The sequence below is a fragment of the Hoplias malabaricus genome, unplaced genomic scaffold, assembly GCF_029633855.1.
Source record: "Hoplias malabaricus isolate fHopMal1 unplaced genomic scaffold, fHopMal1.hap1 scaffold_351, whole genome shotgun sequence".
Lineage (NCBI taxonomy): Eukaryota > Metazoa > Chordata > Actinopteri > Characiformes > Erythrinidae > Hoplias > Hoplias malabaricus.
The window spans coordinates 10,001-27,047 of NW_027101225.1; the positions used below are offsets into that span (position 1 = coordinate 10,001).

The 17,047-nt window shown below is 58.9% G+C and overlaps 1 non-coding gene across 1 annotated transcript; it reads left to right on the forward strand.

Moving 5' to 3' along the window:
• The first annotated feature begins 16,492 nt into the window (after window positions 1-16,492).
• On the forward strand, window positions 16,493-16,646 carry LOC136685339 (5.8S ribosomal RNA). The gene has a single exon (XR_010800099.1). It is a non-coding gene; the product is annotated as a 5.8S ribosomal RNA (ribosomal RNA).
• Window positions 16,647-17,047: the final 401 nt, after the last annotated feature.

The following is a 17,047-nucleotide window of genomic DNA, read 5'->3' on the forward strand; positions in this document are numbered from 1 at the left end:
TCGTAGTGGGCGAAAATCGGACTTAGTGCAATTTCCGAAACTCTGGTTCTCTGGGGGCGCGGGCCCCGAGAGTCCGTACACCGGTTAGAGGGAGCCGGTGGCGGGCATAGGGAGGCAGGTCGCTCCCTTGAATGGTCCTGGATGTCTGGACTTAGTGCAATTTCTGAAACTCTGGTTCTCTGGGGGCGCGGGCCCCGAGAGTCCGTACACCGGTTAGAGGGAGCCGGTGGCGGGCATAGGGAGGCAGGTCGCTCCCTTGAATGGTCCTGGATGTCTGGACTTAGTGCAATTTCTGAAACTCTGGTTCTCTGGGGGCGCGGGCCCCGAGAGTCCGTACACCGGTTAGAGGGAGCCGGTGGCGGGCATAGGGAGGCAGGTCGCTCCCTTGAATGGTCCTGGATGTCTGGACTTAGTGCAATTTCTGAAACTCTGGTTCTCTGGGGGCGCGGGCCCCGAGAGTCCGTACACCGGTTAGAGGAAGCCGGTGGCGGGCATAGGGAGGCAGGTCGCTCCCTTGAATGGTCCTGGATGTCAGCAATTTCTTAAGAAGGGCGCCCTCTTGTGGTCCCATGGCCGAAGTACATGCTCCGAGCCCGGGTATGGCAGTGGGCGGAATGAGACTTAGAGGAATGTTGACGGAGCCATGAGGGGCCCCCCCTGGAGGTCCCATGGCCGAGAAAAGTGCTCCGAGCCCGGGGTGATAGAGAACCGTGAACGCCGCGGTTAAAGACCTCGGGTATGGCAGTGGGCGGAATGAGACTTAAAGGAATATTGACGGAGCCAAGAGGGGCCTCCCCTGGAGGTCCCATGGCCGAGAAAAGTGCCCCGAGCCCGGGGTGATAGAGAACCGTAAAGCGCGCGGGTTTGGGGCTCGGGTCTTCCAGTGGGCGGAGTGAGACTTAAAGGAATATTGACGGAGCCATGAAGGGCCCCCCCTGGAGGTCCCATGGCCGAGAAAAGTGCTCCGAGCCCGGGGTGATAGAGAACCGTAAAGCGCGCGGGTTTGGGGCTCGGGTCTTCCAGTGGGCGGAGTGAGACTTAAAGGAATATTGACGGAGCCATGAAGGGCCCCCCCTGGAGGTCCCATGGCCGAGAAAAGTGCTCCGAGCCCGGGGTGATAGAGAACCGTAAAGCGCGCGGGTTTGGGGCTCGGGTCTTCCAGTGGGCGGAGTGAGACTTAAAGGAATATTGACGGAGCCATGAAGGGCCCCCCCTGGAGGTCCCATGGCCGAGAAAAGTGCCCCGAGCCCGGGGAGATAGAGAACCGTAAAGCGCGCGGGTTTGGGGCTCGGGTCTTCCAGTGGGCGGAGTGAGACTTAAAGGAATATTGACGGAGCCATGAAGGGCCCCCCCTGGAGGTCCCATGGCCGAGAAAAGTGCTCCGAGCCCGGGGTGATAGAGAACCGTAAAGCGCGCGGGTTTGGGGCTCGGGTCTTCCAGTGGGCGGAATGAGACTTAAAGGAATATTGACGGAGCCAAGAGGGGCCTCCCCTGGAGGTCCCGTGGCCGAGAAAAGTGCCCCGAGCCCGGGGAGATAGAGAACCGTAAAGCGCGCGGGTTTGGGGCTCGGGTCTTCCAGTGGGCGGAGTGAGACTTAGAGAAATGATGACGGAGCTAAGAGGGGCCCCCCCTGGAGGTCCCATGGCCGAGAAAAGTGCTCCGAGCCCGGGGAGATAGAGAACCGTAAAGCGCGCGGGTTTGGGGCTCAGGTCTTCCAGTGGGCGGAGTGAGACTTAGAGAAATGATGACGGAGCTAAGAGGGGCCCCCCCTGGAGGTCCCATGGCCGAGAAAAGTGCTCCGAGCCCGGGGAGATAGAGAACCGTAAAGCGCGCGGGTTTGGGGCTCAGGTCTTCCAGTGGGCGGAGTGAGACTTAGAGAAATGATGACGGAGCTAAGAGGGGCCCCCCCTGGAGGTCCCATGGCCGAGAAAAGTGCTCCGAGCCCGGGGAGATAGAGAACCGTAAAGCGCGCGGGTTTGAGGCTCAGGTCTTCCAGTGGGCGCTCGTTCCAGCGGCGCGGGCTGAATGGTTTAGTCCGAGGAGGAGTGCTTAAGTGTGGGCCGGATAGGTTCGAGAGGTGCGCTGGGTTCCTGGAGGTCCAGCCCCGGAGGTTTGGAGCGGGCGATGGAGCTAGCGAGGCCGAGTCGGGTGAGCCTGGGCCGGGCATGGGCGTTGGCGGCGATGGGGGTCTTCTCCCCGGAGGTTTGGAGCGGGCGATGGAGCTAGCGAGGCCGAGTCGGGTGAGCCTGGGCCGGGCATGGGTGTTGGCAGCGACGGGGGTGTCTTCCCCGGAGGTAAGTACCGTGGGGGGCAAGCGTGAGATATTCCAGGCCGGGAAAAGTGAGCTAAATTCGGCAAAGCGTTGTTAAAAAGGGGGTTCGGTTGATTTTTTTGTTAAATCTAAACGAACAAAGGGTGCGAGGCGTGAAAATTGCATTCAGCCGTGATTTTTTGGCAAAGTGCTAACCCTAGTGGTCTCCCAGTGGGACGTTTTAAAGTAGGACTTAGAAAAATTTCTGACCCTCTTCGCCCTAGGTAGCAAGCCCAAAACGGAGCACCTCGGAGTGGTAAAAATTCAGAGGGCATGGGGGTTTCCAGTGCGGTGCCGTCAGGACATTAGGGTTCCTTTAGAAAAGACGAAAGTTTGGGTACACCGTATGTAACTATGACAAGCCCAAGGCTCTGGTTCGCCTGTGGGCATGAATATAGTGAGATTTCCGCGTTATCTCACTGGAGGTGACCCCGGAACGGTTCAAAACCTAAGTCGAGACTTCCATGGAACCCCGATGATGGGAGTTTGAAGCCCGAGGAGTGACGCCCTCTGGGCTAAGGTTGCTGGTAGGTTCGGCCCCCCTCTCTGGAGGTCTAAATGACTTCCATGGACCCCGGTGATGCGAATTTGATGCCCGAGGAGTGACTCACCTCTGGGCTAAGGGTGGTGGTATGCCCGGCCCCCCCTCTGGAGGTCTCGAATGACTTCCATGGACCCCGGTGAAGCGTATTTCATGCCCGATGAGGAGCACACCTCTGGGCTAAGGGTGGTGGTATGCTCAGCCCCCCCTCTGGAGGTCTAAACTGACTTCCATGGACCCCGGTGATGCGAATTTGATGCCCGAGGAGTGACTCACCTCTGGGCTAAGGGTGGTGGTATGCTCGGCCCCCCCTCTGGAGGTCTCGAATGACTTCCATGGACCCCGGTGAAGCGTATTTCATGCCCGATGAGGAGCACACCTCTGGGCTAAGGGTGGTGGTATGCTCAGCCCCCCCTCTGGAGGTCTAAACTGACTTCCATGGACCCCGGTGATGCGAATTTGATGCCCGAGGAGTGACTCACCTCTGGGCTAAGGGTGGTGGTATGCTCGGCCCCCCCTCTGGAGGTCTCGAATGACTTCCATGGACCCCGGTGAAGCGTATTTCATGCCCGATGAGGAGCACACCTCTGGGCTAAGGGTGGTGGTATGCTCAGCCCCCCCTCTGGAGGTCTAAACTGACTTCCATGGACCCCGGTGATGCGAATTTGATGCCCGAGGAGTGACTCACCTCTGGGCTAAGGGTGGTGGTATGCCCGGCCCCCCCTCTGGAGGTCTCCAAAACCTAAGTCGAGACTTCCATGGACCCCGGTTATCCGAATTTCATGCCCGAGGAGTGATGCCCTCTGGGCTAAGGGTGGTGGTAAGCCCGGCCCCCCCTCTCTGGAGGTCTAGATTGACTTCCATGGACCCCGGTTAAGCGTATTTCATGCCCGAGGAGTGACGCCCTCTGGGCTAAGGGTGGTGGTATGCCCGGCCCCCCCTCTGGAGGTCTCCAAAACCTAAGTCGAGACTTCCATGGACCCCGGTTATCCGAATTTCATGCCCGAGGAGTGACGCCCTCTGGGCTTAGGGTGGTGGTAAGACCGGCCCCACTCTCTGGAGGTCTAAACTGACTTCCATGGACCCCGGTGATCCGAATTTCATGCCCGAGGAGTGACGCCCTCTCGGCTAGGGTGGTGGTAAGTGCAGCCCCCCCTCTCTGGAGGTCTAAAATGACTTCCATGGACCCCGGTGAAGCGAATTTCATGCCCGAGGAGTGACGCCCTCTCGGCTAGGGTGGTGGTAAGCCAGGCCCCCCCTCTCTGGAGGTCAAAACTGACTTCCATGGACCCCGGTATAGCGTATTTCATGCCCGAGGAGTGACGCCCTCTGGGCTAAGGGTGGTGGTATGCCCGGCCCCCCCTCTGGAGGTCTCCAAAACCTAAGTCGAGACTTCCATGGACCCCGGTTATCCGAATTTCATGCCCGAGGAGTGACGCCCTCTGGGCTAAGGGTGGTGGTAAGCCCGGCCCCCCCTCTCTGGAGGTCTAAAATCACTTCCATGGACCCCGGTGTAGCGTATTTCATGCCCGAGGAGTGACGCCCTCTGGGCTTAGGGTGGTGGTAAGCCCGGCCCCACTCTCTGGAGGTCTAAACTGACTTCCATGGACCCCGGTTATCTGAATTTCATGCCCGAGGAGTGACGCCCTCTGGGCTTAGGGTGGTGGTAAGCCCGGCCCCACTCTCTGGAGGTCTAAACTGACTTCCATGGACCCCGGTTATCCGAATTTCATGCCCGAGGAGTGACGCCCTCTGGGCTAAGGGTGGTGGTAAGCCCGGCCCCCCCTCTCTGGAGGTCTAAAATCACTTCCATGGACCCCGGTGTAGCGTATTTCATGCCCGAGGAGTGACGCCCTCTGGGCTTAGGGTGGTGGTAAGCCCGGCCCCACTCTCTGGAGGTCTAAACTGACTTCCATGGACCCCGGTTATCCGAATTTCATGCCCGAGGAGTGACGCCCTCTGGGCTTAGGGTGGTGGTAAGCCCGGCCCCACTCTCTGGAGGTCTAAACTGACTTCCATGGACCCCGGTTATCCGAATTTCATGCCCGAGGAGTGACGCCCTCTGGGCTTAGGGTGGTGGTAAGCCCGGCCCCACTCTCTGGAGGTCTAAACTGACTTCCATGGACCCCGGTTATCCGAATTTCATGCCCGAGGAGTGATGAACCTCTGGGCTAAGGGTGGTGGTAAGTGCAGCCCCCCCTCTGGAGGTTTCCAAAACCTAAGTCGAGACTTCCATGGACCCCGGTTATCCGAATTTCATGCCCGAGGAGTAGTGCCCTCTGGGCTAAGGGTGGTGGTAAGCCCGGCCCCCCCTCTGGATGTCTCCAAAACCTAAGTCGAGACTTCCATGGACCCCGGTGATGCGAATTTCAAGCCCGAGGAGTGGTGCCCTCTGGGCTAAGGGTGGTGGTAAGCCCGGCCCCCCCTCTCTGGAGGTCTAAAAGGACTTCCATGGACCCCGGTATAGCGTATTTCATGCCCGAGGAGTGACGCCCTCTGGGCTTAGGGTGGTGGTAAGTGCAGCCCCCCCTCTGGAGGTTTCCAAAACCTAAGTCGAGACTTCCATGGACCCCGGTTATCCGAATTTTATGCCCGAGGAGTGACGCCCTCTGGGCTAAGGGTGGTGGTAAGTCCGGCCCCCACCCTCTGGATGCGTTCAAAACCTAAGTCGAGACTTCCATGGACCCCGGTGATGCGAAGTGACATGCCCGAAGAGTGGTGCCTTCTGGGCTAAGGTTGTGATAAGCCCGGTCTCTCCTCTGGAGGTCTGTGGTTTTAAAGTGAATATTTTCTAAGTCCCTCACCTGAGATTTTAAGAGAATCAGGACCCTCCTCAAGCCTCGTAGCGAGTCCGAGGGAGGTTCATCGTTGTCGGCTATGCGAAAGGGGTTCAGACGCCTCTAATCCTGTGGGCATATGGTTTCTCAGCCTGGTGCCGTCGGGATATTAGGGAGGCATTAAATCAGACGTAAGTTTGGGTAACAGCGATGCGAAACGCTATGCCCAAAGGAGTGGCTTCCCGATGGGCTTGAAATAATGGGAATGTCCGCTCTGCTTCCCTGGATGTGTTCAAAACCTAAGTCGAGACATCCGTAGACCCCGTTGATGCGAATTCCATGCCCGAGGAGTGACGCCCTCTGGGCTTAAGGGTGGTGGTAAGACCGGCCCCACTCTCTGGAGGTCTAAACTGACTTCCATGGACCCCGGTGATGCGAATTTCATGCCCGAGGAGTGGTGCCCTCTGGGCTAAGAGTGGTGGTAAGACCGGCCCCACTCTCTGGATGTCTAAAATGACTTCCATGGACCCCGGTGATTCGAATTTCAAGCCCGAGGAGGTGCACACCTCCGGGCTAAGGGGATGGTTTGGGTGGCCTCCCCTCTGGATGTGTTCAAAACCTAAGTTGAGACATCCATGGACCCCGGTTATCCGAATTTCATGCCCGAGGAGTGACGCCCTCTGGGCTAAGAGTGGTGGTAAGACCGGCCCCACTCTCTGGAGGTCTAAAATGACTTCCATGGACCCCGGTGATGCGAATACACAAGCCCGAGGAGTGGCACACCTCTGGGCTAAGGGGATGGTTTGGGTTGCCTCCCCTCTGGAGGTCTAAAATGACTTCCATGGACCCCGTTGATGCGAATACACAAGCCCGAGGACTGGCACACCTCTGGGCTAAGGGGATGGTTTGGGTTGCCTCCCCTCTGGAGGTCAAAAATGACTTCCATGGACCCCGTTGATGCGAATACACAAGCCCGAGGACTGGCACACCTCTGGGCTAAGGGGATGGTTTGGGTTGCCTCCCCTCTGGAGGTCAAAAATGACTTCCATGGACCCCGTTGATGCGAATACACAAGCCCGAGGACTGGCACACCTCTGGGCTAAGGGGATGGTTTGGGTTGCCTCCCCTCTGGAGGTCAAAAATGACTTCCATGGACCCCGTTGATGCGAATACACAAGCCCGAGGACTGGCACACCTCTGGGCTAAGGGGATGGTTTGGGTTGCCTCCCCTCTGGAGGTCTAAAATGACTTCCATGGACCCCGGTGATGCGTATTTAAAGCCCGAGGACTGGCACACCTCTGGGCTAAGGGGATGGTTTGGGTTGCCTCCCCTCTGGAGGTCTAAAAATGACTTCCATAGACCCCGGCGAAGCGAATTTAAAGCCCGAGGACTGGCACCCCTCTGGGCTAAGGGGATGGTTAGGGTGGCCTCCCCTCTGGATGTCTAAAATGACTTCCATGGACCCCGGTGATGCGAATACACAAGCCCGAGGAGTGGCACACCTCTGGGCTAAGGGGATGGTTTGGGTTGCCTCCCCTCTGGAGGTCTAAAAATGACTTCCATAGACCCCGGCGAAGCGAATTTAAAGCCCGAGGACTGGCACCCCTCTGGGCTAAGGGTGGTGGTTAATCCGGCCCCCCCTTCTGGATGTGTTCAAAACCTAAGTCGAGACATCCATGGACCCCGGTGATGCGAAGTGACATGCCCGAGGAGTGGCGCCCTCTGGGCTAAGGTTGTGATAAGCCCGGTCTCTCCTCTGGAGGTCTGTGGTTTTAAAGTGAAAATTTTCTAAGTCCCTCACCTGAGATTTTAAGAAAATCAGGACCCTCCTCAAGCCTCGTAGCGAGTCCGAGGGAGGTTCATCGTTGTCGGCTATGCGAACGAGGTTCCAATGCCTCAAATCCTGTGGGCATATGGTTTCTCAGCCTGGTGCCGTCGGGATATTAGGGAGGCATTAAATCAGACGTAAGTTTGGGTAACAGCGATGCGAAACGCTATGCCCAAAAGAGTGGCTTCCCGATGGGCTTGAAATAATGGGAATGTCCGCTCTGCTTCCCTGGATGTGTTCAAAACCTAAGTCGAGACATCCGTAGACCCCGTTGATGCGAATACCGAAGCCCGAGGACTGGCACACCTCTGGGCTAGGGTGGGGATAAGATATGCCCCCACCCTCTGGAGGTTTTCAAAACCTAAGTCGAGACCTCCATAGACCCCGGTGATGCGAATACCGAAGCCCGAGGACTGGCACCCCTCTGGGCTAGGGTGGTGGTTAATCCGGCCCCCCCTCTGGAGGTTTTCAAAACCTAAGTTGAGACCTCCGTAGACCCCGGTGATGCGAATACCGAAGCCCGAGGACTGGCACACCTCTGGGCTAGGGTGGTGGTTAATCCGGCCCCCCCTCTGGAGGTGTTCAAAACCTAAGTTGAGACCTCCGTAGACCCCGGTGATGCGAATACCGAAGCCCGAGGACTGGCACACCTCTGGGCTAAGGGGATGGTTTGGGTTGCCTCCCCTCTGGAGGTCTAAAAATGACTTCCATGGACCCCGTTGATGCGAATACACAAGCCCGAGGAGTGGCACACCTCTGGGCTAAGGGGATGGTTTGGGTTGCCTCCCCTCTGGAGGTCTAAAAATGACTTCCATGGACCCCGTTGATGCGAATACACAAGCCCGAGGAGTGGCACACCTCTGGGCTAAGGGGATGGTTTGGGTTGCCTCCCCTCTGGATGTCTAAAATGACTTCCATGGACCCCGTTGATGCGAATACACAAGCCCGAGGACTGGGACACCCTCTGGGCTTAAGGTGGAGGTAAGCCCGGCCTCCCCTCTTTATTAAAAAAAAAACTCTAAGTCCCAACGGCAAATGCCAGAGCTTTAAGCCGAAACTCAAGAGAGTTCGATCGGTATAACTGACTTGACTATCTGCCCTTAGCCCCCGATGGTTCATTCTATATATGCCCGGAGAAGTGGCTGGTTTCCGGGGCCAAAAAAGCCAAATGGTCTCCTATATTCATGCGACGGGTGCCTAAAGGTAAGTTTACCCACCCCGGTGAACTGCCTAAGGTCCATAGGCCTCCGACCACTGCTCCCTTAGCGGGGCGGTGGAACGGGCCGCCCGCCGACAAAGTTAACTGTTAAACCCATTTAATTTCAATGACCTTTAGTTCCAACTCCCTCCCTGGGGGGGATTGGTTCTATATATGCCCGGAGAAGTGGCTGGTTTCCGGGGCCAAAAAAGCCAAATGGTCTCCTATATTCATGCGACGGGTGCCTAAAGGTAAGTTTACCCACCCCGGTGAACTGCCTAAGGTCCATAGGCCTCCGACCACTGCTCCCTTAGCGGGGCGGTGGAACGGGCCGCCCGCCGACAAAGTTAACTGTTAAACCCATTTAATTTCAATGACCTTTAGTTCCAACTCCCTCCCTGGGGGGGATTGGTTCTATATATGCCCGGAGAAGTGGCTGGTTTCCGGGGCCAAAAAAGCCAAATGGTCTCCTATATTCATGCGACGGGTGCCTAAAGGTAAGTTTACCCACCCCGGTGAACTGCCTAAGGTCCATAGGCCTCCGACCACTGCTCCCTTAGCGGGGCGGTGGAACGGGCCGCCCGCCGACTAAGTTAACCCATAACCACTGATCGTTTAAGTCTTAAGGCCGGTCGGACCTCGTAAAAAGTCTCCCTCTGGGAGGATCACCCAATCTCCACCCCCCTCCATCTCCAAACCGAAGCAAGTACCACACGGGAACACTCTGTTTGGGGATTCAGAAATAAATGTATTTATTTCGCAGTAAAACATATCAAAGCCACGGGGGTGCAGAAACACGGAGTGAATCCCGGCTGGGTTGCGCTTTGAAGAGGGTCCGGTTCAGGCCGTTTCGAGGGCGGAAAGACGGTTCTCACGAGCCCGCATCACATCGGCCGCAGAGAGGCCGGCTCGGTAGAAGGCCCGGGCAGTGATGTTGGAGTGGCACATGCTTGTCGTCACTCGATCTCTATCTTCGGCCGGCAGAGTCGAAACCTGAAACAGAGGTGCGAGGTGTCAGAAGTAGGAAGGCCGGGGTTAAGAGCCCACATAAGTCGGATTAAGTTCAACACTCACTTGGTTCGAAACAGCCGTGCGGATCAGGTTGAAGGCCACCGCGCCTCCGAGGCCCGCATCCGTCCACGCGATCCGAAGCAGTGAGTTTGGCTTGCGCAGCTGGTTCCCCCTGTCCAAGAACACGAGCCCGTCCCGGGCCCCGTGTAAGTCGCTGAGTGCGGTCAACCAGGCCAGCTCTGTGGCAGACAACCCGATCGGAGCGTCCCCGAACGAGGCGTTGGTCTTGTGTTCACGAACATAAACCACGAAGCCGGTGCCATCCGTGGTGCTGGCTTGCCTCAACTCTCCAACCGTCAGGTTGAGAAACACAACCGACCGGTGACCGGTTAAGACAGACAAAAGGCCGAGCAGGTACCCCTGGAGCATCCGTAGCGTCGACCGGCGGGCGGTGTCCCCCGTCCGGGCCGCGTCTATGAGCTCTGGGATTCGGGTCTTAGCGTGGCTTAGGAAGACCCTGAAATCCGAAGGTTGCGGCAAGCGACTCAGCTTCGCTCTCTTCACGCGCTGGCGATGGCCCAGAATCGTGCGTGCGATGTCCCGATGAGCCTTGGCGAAGGTCAGCTTCAGCCTCTGGAGCTCTTCGGGGCTGACCCCGGCGGTCTCTGGGTCGAAGGCAGCGACGTGGGAGACGAACGCCTTGGCGCTGTGCAGGTAACACTTAACGGTTGTCGAAGCGTAACCCAGTTTCTGAAGGCTCTGTACCCAAGTGGGAACGTTCGTGTGATGGACGAAAGACAGGTCTGTGAATTGGCAGCCGGGCGGGGCGCAGTGAAGCAGGAACCGAATAACGTGGCCCCGTCGCTGGCGAGAGTTCTCGATGTCCTTCGGTGACGCGTCGACCCGCAGGTAGAACTTCTGAAAGTCGTCTACCGAACGGCTGACGTAGGTGTCCCGAAACCGATGCGGGATCACGAGCTGCCTCCCCCGGGAGGTTCGCCGTGCCCGCTCGGTCTCTGAATCCGTGTCCGAGGTGGATTCGGCAGGGGAAGACTCGCTCGGTTGGTAGTCGCTGTCGACCGGCTCCGGCGTGGCTTGGCCCGTAGTGGCTTGGCCCGGGGAGGCTTGGTCCGGCGAGGCTGGGTCCGGCGAAGCTGGGTCCGGCGTGTTGGGTCCCGGCGTGCTTGGGCCCGGCATGGCTGGGTCCGGCATGCTGGGGCCCGGCGTGCTGGGGCCCGGCGAGGCTGGATTCGGGGAACAGGATACCGAGGGCGGTGGAGGGTTCCGCGGCTTAGACTGTTGATAGCGACGCAGAAGGTGGATGGTGCGAAGGCGTCGAGCGGCAGAGAGAGCGATCCGAAGGGCGAGGCCTTTGAGGGAATGCGCCGAGCCCAGGTGATCCGCCGGCGAAGAGAGAGACGGCAGGCCGCAGAGAGGGCAGTCGAGCTGGGACGAATTCTCCCCACTTTGGTCCAGTCCCCGGAGAAAGTCAATGTCGGCAGATCCAAGGCGGTGGAAGGTGGTATAATGGGAAGTCAGATCCGTAATGGCTTGCTCGCAGAGCGGGCAAGCATCAGGCGTGGTTGGCTCCGGCGTGCTTGGGTCCGGTGAGCTTGGGTACAGCATGGTTGGGTCCGGCGTGCTTGGGTCCGGCGTGCTTGGGTCCGGCGTGTTCGGGTCCGGCGTGTTCGGGTCCGGCGTGTTCGGTCCCGGCGTGCTCGGTCCCGGCGTGCTCGGTCCCGGCGTGTTCGGTCCCGGCGCGCTCGGTCCCGGCGTGCTTGGTCCCGGCGGCGAGGCTGGATTCGGGGAACGGGATCCCGAGGGCGGTGGAGGGTTCCGCGGCTTAGACTGTTGATAGCGACGCAGAAGGTGGAGGGTGCGAAGGCGTCGAGCGGCAGAGAGAGCGATCCGAAGGGCGAGGCCTTTGAGGGAATGCGCCGAGCCCAGGTGATCTGCCGGCGAAGAGAGAGACGGCAGGCCGCAGAGAGGGCAGTCGAGCTGTGATGAATTCTCCCCGCTTCGGTCCAGTTCTCGGAGGAAGGCTGCGTCGTCCGGTCCGAGTCTGTGGAAGATGGTAAAGTGGAAAGTCAGATCCGTAGCAATGGCTTGTTCGCAAAGCGGGCAGCTATCCATGGTGAGAGACTGACGGCTCCGAGTGAAGGCGACCCCTTATATAGCCCCCGGTTCGTGCATAATTAGGGGTTATGGGCGTTGATCGCTCCCGTTCGCGTTCGACGTTCGCCCATCTTGGGTGTATGAACCAATGAGAACCAAGACCGATAGCGTATTACTGCCAAAATTAGTCCCGGTTTCCGAGCCAGGTGCCGGGCAGAGCGATGGGGAGTGGTCCCCAAGGTCCGTGGGGCCTACCACTGTCATAAATCCGAGTGGCTTCCACTCGGTCCGCCTCGACCGGGTACCTTTAAGGTCAAGTCCCAACCCCGGATCTCGTATCACGGTGGTATTGGGACTGCCTGTGGGTCTATAGGCCACCGACCATCTGCCCACTTGTGGGGCGGGTGGAACGGGCCGCCCCGTCGATTGTTATAAGCCCGTTGTGTCCACCCCGATGATTCGTTCGATGTATGCCTGGGAAGGTAAAACATTCCTGGGCATGGGGGGTCGAGCGTATGAGGGGTTTCCCCCGTCCCGAAAGAGAGAGTTTTCCGACCGATGATTCGTTCGATATGCCTGCCCGGGGAGGGTCAACTTCCCTGGGCACCGGGGGGTCGAACGTATGAGGATTGTCCCCCTTTTTAAACCCATAAATTTGCCCGTGCGCGAGTCGACGGGGCCGCGTAACCCCCCGAGGCGTTGGCCGGCGGTCATCCGCCGGTCCGTGGGATCTCCCGACCTTTCCCCTCCTTTGAGCGGGACGTGGGAGCGCACCACCGGGCCCCCGGCTGGAAACGGCCGGAGGCAAAGAGCGCATTAGAGGTGACACGGATCGGTCTTCCACAGACCGCGGCTGGAAGTTCGCAGGGTCGGCCTACGGGATCCGACCCTTCGTCTTCTTAAACGCAGACTTCCGTAGGCTCCGGGGGGCGAAACCGTAAACCTTTGCCGACCTCCTCGCACTGCGAGGGGGCCAGGATTTGCGGCTTGTCCGCGTATCGGTCCTACCAAGGACCGCGGCTGGAAGTTCGGTGGTGAGCCCTCGACCTTACGAGATTGAGGGCAAAACCCTTCGTCTTCTGAACATCAGACGGCTCCGGTGGTGGCGTACCGTAAAAACCTATGCCGACTTCCTCGCGCTTTGAGGGGGCCAGGATTCTCTTCCATTCTCTTCCCTTAACGGCTGTCCTTCACGGCCGTTCGAGCTCGGTATACGCGGAGCACCAGGGGCAGGCTTCTAAGCCTAAATACAGTGCTTAGAGCGATCCTCCCCACCTTGTGCTCCCAGCCTCCATGGCTCGTGGATGCCCGTAAGAGGCATGTCCGCTTGTCCAGAACGGTTCCGAGGGGGACTTAGTCGGCCGGTCGATCCAACAGTAGGTCCGTTCAACGTCCGCGTCGGTGGTGCCTTAGGGTCGGGATCCGTTTGAGGGAAGGACCCGGCCCCTAGCCTGCACCGTCCGGGCGAGAATCATACGTTTTCCAAGTTGCCAAGTCGATTGCAGACCCCCACAGCGGGGTCGCGTTCGATCCTCTTCGCTGGTGTCCCCTGAGATCACTCTCACGGGCTCCATGCGCCCCCTCTCTTTCCCCGTCCGGGGTTTGAGATCCAAGGGGGGTCGGTCTGGTTGATCCTGCCAGTATTATATGCTTGTCTCAAAGATTAAGCCATGCAAGTCTAAGTACACACGGGTTTTGGTACAGTGAAACTGCGAATGGCTCATTAAATCAGTTATGGTTCCTTTGATCGCTCCACACGTTACTTGGTATAACTGTGGTAATTCCAGAGCTAATACATGCAAACGAAGCGTTGGAAGGGTTCTGGGGGTCGGCGTGAAATGCTCTCCCGGCCCCTGTCCCCCGGATACGTGCATTTATCAGAACCGAAAAACCCTCCCGGCTCCGGTCGGGTCGCTTTGGTGACTCTAGATAACCTCTGGCCGATCGTTAAGCCCTCCGGGGCGGCGACGTATCATTCGAGTGTCTGCCCTATCAACTTTCGACGGTAGGCTACGTGCCTACCGTGGTGACCACGGGTAACGGGGAATCTGGGTTCGATTCCGGAGAGGGAGCCTGAGAAACGGCTACCACTTCCAAGGAAGGCAGCAGGCGCGCAAATTACCCATTCCCGACACGGGGAGGTAGTGACGAAAAATATCGATGCGGGTCCTATGATCCTGTGGAGCGTAATCGAAATGAACTCAATCTATGTCCGTGAGTGATGACCCATTGGAGGGCAAGTCTGGTGCCAGCAGCCGCGGTAATTCCAGCTCCAATAGCGTATGCTAAAGTTGCTGCAGTTAAAAAGCTCGTAGTTGGATGTGGGGACAGGTCTCGGATCCCCTGTACTGTCCGGGATGGCGTGGGGAGCTCCTTCGGGGGTGACCCCCTGTCTCTGGGTGGATGTTGGGACCTGGTCCCTACCCGCCGGTGTCCTCTGCTCGCCGGCCGCGGAGAAGCCCTTAGCTGGGTACTTCACTGCGGTGCACGGTGGGTTGGAGGGTCCGGAGCGTTTACTTTGAATAAAGCAGAGTGCTCAAAGCAGGCCGACACGTGCCATGTCTGACTGAGCTAGGAATAATGGAATAGGGCCCTTCCGCGGGGCTTCGGGGTCTCTCCTTCGGGACGGCTGGTCGTTCCGGAGTGGGGCTCCGGGGCTTCCACGGTCCTATTTCGTGGGTTTTAAGGACCGAGGGCAATGATTAAGAGGGACGGCCGGGGGCATCCGTACCACACCGATAGAGGTGAAATTCGTTGACCGGTGTGGGACGAACGAAAGCGAAAGCATTTGCCAAGAATGTTTTCATTAATCAAGAACGAAAGTCGGGGGAGCGAAGACGATCAGATACCGTCGTAGTTCCGACCGTAAACTATGCCGACCCGCGATCCGGCGGCGTGAGGCTAGCGACCATGACCCGCCGGGCAGCGTGAGGGAAACCACGAGTCTTTGGGCTCTGGGGGGAGTACGGTTGCAAAGCTGAAACTTAAAGGAATTGACGGAAGGGCACCACCAGGAGTGGAGCTTGCGGCTTAATTTGACTCAACACGGGGAATCTCACCCGGCCCGGACACGGTAAGGATTGACAGATTGATGGCTCTTTCTTGATTCTGTGGGTGGTGGTGCATGGCCGTTGGGAGTTCGTGGAGCGATTCGTCTGGTTAACTCCGATAACGGACGAGACCCTGTGCCTTAAAAAGTTACACGGCCCTCCCTTGGGTCCCTGTGGGGGCTTGCGGCCCGAGGGGTTCGTCGGTCGGTGGCCGAACTTCTTAGAGCGATCCGGGGCAAGGCAAAGCCGTATGAGATTCGGGGCCATAACAGGTCTGTGATGCCCTTAGACGCCCGGGGCCGCACGTGAGTTACACTGGCTGGTTCAGCATGTGCATCCATCCTATGCCGAAAGGCCTGGGCAATCCTATGAACGCCTTCCCCGCTGGGGATAGGGGATTGTAACTTTTCCCCTTGAACGAGGAATTCCAAGTAGTCGCGGGTCACCAGCCCGCGTCGATTAAGTCCCTGCCCTTTGTACACACCGCCCGTCGCTACTACCGATTGGATGGCCTGGTGAGGTCCTCGGACCATCTCCGAGGTGCCCCTTTACCGGGGGGTTGCCTCGTTGAGGTGGGAAGTCGATCGAACCTGGGCATCTAGAGGGAGTAAAAGTCGTAACAAGGTTTCCGTAGGGGAACCTGCGGAAGGATCATTAACGGTGACCTGGCCACGGCCGGTTGTCGAGTCGGACTCGAGAGGCCAAACCTCCCCCGGCGGGTACCTTCAAGGTATGGACCGCAGAAGCCTCGTACCTTTCGTCGTCGGCCGACGTGAGTCTCTCCCCCTCCGGGTGGGTGGACGTAGCGAGCCGGCTTCGGAACTCGGGGTTATGCGAGGACCGCCTTAGGTGCATAGGTACCCCGGTCCGCCCCCCTCGTTCGCGGGGGGGAGAGTGGCGCCGGAGCCGCCCGCCGGGTCGTTAAACCAACCATTGATCGTTGAAGGCTTGATTGTGCGTGCGCGAGTCAAAGGGGCTTACTCACCCCCAGGGCGTTGGCCGGTGCTCGCCGGCCTCGGTGGGATCTCCCTGAACCCATCCCCCCGGCACAGGGGGTGGTGGTGGACGGGAGCGTACCGCCGGGCGAAACTCTTTCCCCTCACGGGGTTGGAGCGGAGCTTAAGAGCGCATGCAAATACCCCGATGTTGGCTTCGCAGAGACGGACCGTATAATAGTCTAAGGCCGGTGCGCGAGTTGAAGGGGCCTCACGAACCCCGGATGCGTTTAAACACCCGAAGGAGACGGCCGGTGCCCGCCGGTCCTGACTAGGTGGGATCTACCCAGCGCCTTCCCCTAAGCGGGGGACTTGGGAGCGTACCACCGGGCCTCGCTCATACCCTCCGGGGTGGAGAGCTTGGCTTTGAGCGCACGCCTGAATGCCTTAGACCGGGACCCGTAACGCAGCGAACCAAACCCTGGGCCTCGCCGGGAACGGTGGGGCCTAGACCCGGTCTCCTAAACCACGTAAGTCTCGGGCACCTACTCGGGCGATCGTCCCCCGGGCCGTAACTCCTCGGTCCGGTGGTGACGCCCAGGTTCAATGACCTTCCCCCCTCCACGGGGGGGAAGGCACCCGGCTTGAAATATTGTCAAACGTTGTCTCGTGTTCGAATGGCTTCCTTCGCCCGGCCTGTAACGGGCCGGGCACAAACCTCATACAACTCTTAGCGGTGGATCACTTGGCTCGTGCATCGATGAAGAACGCGGTAACCTGCGTTAAATAATGTGAATTGCAGAACACAGATCATCGATATTTCGAACGCACATGGCGGCCGCGGGGGTCCATCCCGCGGCCACGCCTGTCTGAGGGTCGGTTTACCCATCGATCGGTCTTCCTAGACCGCGGCTGGGAGTTCGCAGGGCCTCCACCTCGGACGGCCCTTCGTCTCCCTAAACCCAGACTCGGGCCTTAAACCCGACGTGTGGCGAGAGCTCCGGACGTAGGGAGAGCCATTAGGTCCGGGTCCAATCCGTCATAGTCTCTCCCCGCTGGGCTCTCCGCCGCCGTCGGAGAGTGGGTACCGTAACACGGCGAGCGGCCGGGGGGTTCGCGCCCCCCGCGCCCCGCAAAACAGTCTCGTAGTGCGACCTCAGATCAGACGAGACAACCCGCTGAACTTAAGCATATCAGTAAGCGGAGGAAAAGAAACTAACAAGGATTCCCCTAGTAGCGGCGAGCGAAGAGGGAAGAGCCCAGCGCTGAATCCCACTTTC